The 4,752-nt window shown below is 39.6% G+C and overlaps 1 protein-coding gene across 1 annotated transcript in view; it reads left to right on the top strand.

Annotated features, from left to right (window-relative positions):
• The window catches only part of KCNH8 (potassium voltage-gated channel subfamily H member 8), a 256,860-nt gene that overhangs the window by 250,272 nt on the left and 1,836 nt on the right, over positions 1 to 4,752 (top strand). The window lies entirely within an intron of this gene.

Raw genomic sequence — 4,752 nt, 5'->3', positions numbered from 1 at the left:
GCAGGAATTCCATACTCTAACTTCATATACTGATATTACAGCTCTTGTTTGGGTTATTATAAAATGGTCTAGAATATTTTTATAGAGGTGTCCAATTCCAGACACTGAGCAGACCCAACTTTACTTGGATAATGAAATACAGTTAACTCCCTAATATTATACAAGTACAGGAAAGGTCCAGAAAATAGTCAGAGTTTATGTAATTTATCAGTGAATACATTAGAAAATACCAGTTTAACAAAGGTGTATCTACATTGGTTTTACCAAATGGAGAACATGCCCAATATACTTTATTGCAAAAGTCCTACCAAAAGCTCGTGATATGAAAATGCCTATGCTACAGAGAGCTGTTTAGAAAAACGTCAGCAACTACTTGATGAAATCAGTCAATGTTACTATATTGGAAACAAGCTACTTACCAAAAATTTTTTTTTAAAAAGTAGCTCATTTATCAAAGAAGAGATGTAGGCACTGAAGCACTTGATAAATACCAAGTCCAAATAGCACGGTTTTCTCCACTATATTTCAGTGAACAAAAAGAAGAAAGATGACAGAGTAATAAATGTTGTTATAAAAGTGGAGGGGAAAAACTAAAACTAAGGAGAAATAAAAATCTAATCTTTCCTTATAGCTTTCATAGCTCAGCTAGGATTCATGCACATAAAGTGAAATTAATTTCCCTACTGACAACCCTGAACAAAATCCAAGTACTGGGCTGTGAGGTGGGAACTCACTAGTAAAAGTCCTCACTGGGTGCTTCCTCCATGACACTTCCTGCACATTACCCTAATAACACCGTGCAGTAGCATGTCATGGCAAAAGCTGTGGTAATAGCCTACTGTGCAGTGTTATTAGGCTAATACGCAGTAAGTGTCACCAAATACCTAGGTACCAGTGCTACTGCTCAGTAACTTTATTAAGGAAGTACTAAACTAAATGCGCAGTATCTAAGGCACATTAATGAACGTTTAGATGCGCCCACTGAGAAGGGAACAGGTCTGTTGTTGACCCACTAACACTGCTTTTGCTACTTCTAGGCTAGAGTATATAGGTCACGCCCTCATAGCGCTCCTAAAAGGAGTTTCCAAACACTGAACTTGAGTAGCCTTAAGTTTGATTGCCACTTTTTTCTGCTTCCCACTTCACAGTATTCCTACCTACACTGACATATTTGGAGCTGGGGCAGAGCCCACCTCCTTGTAGCACAAGTAGAGCAGAAGACCTTTCATGAGCTGCTTTGTTCCCGAATCATAAAAACAAGCCTTTGGAGTTCTGCTATTATTCATAAGTGCTCTGCTCCACAGGTGATTTTAATTCTCTAACTGAATTCTTGTCATGTTCCTGGCAGGCTTGCATGGCTCACGTTGTCTTTAAAGTTCAAGCCAACCAGGTATCTGTTAAACCTTGAGTCTCTCAAGAAGCAAACTAACTACCTCCTATCCTAACTGAGGCACTGGACTTTGCAATGGACCCAAATACCTGCTGTGCCTCCACACTACAGACCAGATCATCACTGGACTAAATAACAAGGAGTACAACATTCAAAGTTTATTCACCTGCAACTCTATCAATGTTATCAAATATGTTATCACCTGCTTACAGTGCTTCTCTGATGTCTACATCAGACAAACAGGGCAATCTCTGTCTGTAAGAATGAATGAATGCTGATCTGACAGCCGCAGAAAGAAAAAACTGCCTGTGGCTGAACACTTTAACCTCCCCGTAAATTCCATTGCTGACCTCAGGTTTGCTGTTCTCAGGCAGCAACATTTTAAAAACCAGCATTAACAGGCAATTGTGGAACAAGAAATCATTCACAGACTGGACTGTGTTAAGTATGCTTTAAACAGGGACTACAGATTCCTATCCCATTACCTGGATTAGCTTTTGTGATTCCATTTTTCCCCCTATAGGTTCTTAGCTTGTTTACCTCTCCAAGCACTGCTGCCCCTCCTTCTCTCCCCACCTTTTGTATTTAAATGACTCACTCTACTTTATACATTGCTCTGTGCTTGTCTTTTCACAGAATTTCATGAAGTGAGCTCTAGTTCACAAAAGTTGAGCTTTATATACCTTATTTCGTAGGGTTGTGCAAAATGGGCTGTATTTGGATCACATTTGGACTCGGCCTGAATTGGGGACAGTGATTCGATTCAGTGATTCGGATCACTGCCCCCAATTCAATTCAGCCAAATCCAAATCTGAAGATTCGATGCTGATTCAAAGAATCAGCGATTTGGCCATAGACACAGCTTTAAATGTTTTTTCTACATACCTCGAGGTACCAGGCATGGCTCATGAACAGTGCGATGCTGGGGCAGATGGAGAGTCCCACAGAAGTGCGGAGTGGGGGGCCCTGTGTGCTTGGCGGCAAACCCAGAAGTGGATCGCAAGTGCTTCTGGTCCACTTCTGGGTCTGCTGCCGAGTGTGCTGGGGACCCATTCGCACTCCATCCGCTCCAGCATCTCAGGAATCATAAGCCGCCTGGTACCCTGAGGCATGTAGAAAAAAATTTAAGCTGTCTGTCAGAATCGTCAAATCTTTCTGAATCTCTCCAAATTGATTTGGAGGGTTCTGATTCGATTCGGAGAGATTAAAGGGTCTCCTGATTCAATTCGGATATGGAGGTTCAGTCGCCAAATCGGGCCAAGTCTCTGCCAAATGAAATCAGTGATGGAAGCTTTGCACAGCCCTATTATTTAGCAAGTCTATAAAGTGCATATCAACCCTGCATTCTTCAAGAAGCCATCTGCAGCACAAAACACGTTTCATTAGTCCTACAGAACTCAAGCACTATGCAACATGTTCATAAGCTCCATCAACTTGTACCTTATTAATTGTACATATACATACGTGCAGACCATTTTAAATAACAAATCTTCCAGCTAACAGTCTAGACTTTTCCAAATCTTTGGCTACTTCCTATTTCTTCCCATCAGGCAAGATCATAGAAGAAAGCATTTCTTCTTAAAAGGGAGAGCAATATTAAAATAATAGTGAATTGCCCATCAAGAATGATGGATGAATGGCAATGTTCTTGATGGCGTTGTACATCTAATTGTCTTCTCACAGAGGCATTTTCTTGGGACTCATTTGCACAACTTTCTTGATTATGTCATGTATTTAATTGTCTTTTCACAGTGGCCTCCTCTTGCAATTCATTTGCACGGCATTCTTGACGGCATTGTGCATCTAATTGTCTTCTCATGGTAGCCTCACAGTAGCCAGGAGCCCGGCTCCTGCTTTTCCTCAACTGGTCCCTCCCTCTGTCCTCCCTGCCATGCTGGGCTCCTGGCACCCTTAAAGAGCATTATGGATAAACAGACACACAGATAGATGGGGTAAGCCCTTTATATATATAGATGAAACAATATTAGGGAATTGAATTCAAAATTCAAAGGACCAAATGGACCTATAAGAACTGTAAATAAGCTTCCTCCTTTTCTCCTTACCAAACATTTCCTATCCTTGTAATACTTGTAAAGTATAGCAGATGACCATAGTGTAGTCAAATCCAGCCTGAGTGCTCTTTTCAGTGGATTTCCTGTAATAGCCTGTCTCACAAAAGGTGACAACTTTATTTTTATTATAAAAAATTAAGTTGCACCAGTCATGCAGTCTTTTAAGTTTGGGGCAAAGTAAGTACCTCTTAATTATTCTCTTATTTTGACAGGTGAGTTTATTCTTCTGAAGCAAATAATGTATAACCACGTCTCATTTTTGACAGATTACTTCCACTAGTATTGCTTTAACACACTGCATGCATTTATTTTCACAGGCATAACTACAGTAATCTAAGCTAAAATAAATTGAATACCAACTACTGGAGGCAAAACAAGACTCATTTTTCCCCTTTTGATTTTTCATTAGCTTATTAAAAATAATTAACTGGCCTTAACTCCATAAAACCTTTCCCTTTGCATTTCACACAAGAAAATAATATAGAACATGAGTTGTTCCATTTCATGTTTTTATTAAGTGTTTGGTTTCCTTAGTCTGTCTCTCCAGCTCCACCTAAATTAGCTTAATTTTCCAAGCAAGATGTATTAGTCTGTGGGTCTGGTCACACACACAATGAGAAATTATATATTCTATTCAGGATAGAATTCTTTGTATACGGTTTTTTTTGGAGAGGGGGATGTAGGGGGAGGGAGGGAAGGGGGTTGTGCTGTTATCAATAGCTTCAGAACCTGGAAAGAAAAGGAAATGTTAAGTAGAAAAGAGGTTTCATTCATAGAGGTACTCAAGAATAATCTCTCCCATGAATATAGCCATGTCCTGGAAAGACCCACATTGTATTTTGTGCACCTGAAACAAAACCCAGACTGCCGGTGTGCAAACTTTTCAATTAAACTTGCATTCTCACAAAGCCCCCTGTATCAGTTAGTTCACAAAGCTTCCTAAAGTCAAATGTGAGCACAGTTTGAAGTATTAGGCCTGTCAGCAGAGATGACATTAAATTGAACTATTCCAACATAAGGGCTCATATTTCCATTAGTAAATGCGTTTTTCAGTGCCTCCTTTTTTGGTTCCCCAGTTTTTAAAGAGCAGATGTTTAGTACTTTCTGGAAATTTGGCACCTTTACAGGATCTGAAAATGAAGATAAAAAAAATCCAAACCACCCAAACAGATTAGGCATTTTGGACAAGTTAGACTAGGGGCTTTTTCCAGGTTAAGACTAGGAAGGCAATACCATTTCTCCTGTAGGTCTAAAGATTAAATTGAAGTTTAAAGTTTAAGCATTAAGCTT

Source organism: Alligator sinensis, unplaced genomic scaffold, assembly GCF_000455745.1.
Source record: "Alligator sinensis unplaced genomic scaffold, ASM45574v1 scaffold648_1, whole genome shotgun sequence".
Classification (NCBI taxonomy): domain Eukaryota; kingdom Metazoa; phylum Chordata; order Crocodylia; family Alligatoridae; genus Alligator; species Alligator sinensis.
The sequence above is the reverse complement of the archived record's forward strand: the minus strand, read 5'-3'. Positions and strand labels throughout refer to the sequence as shown.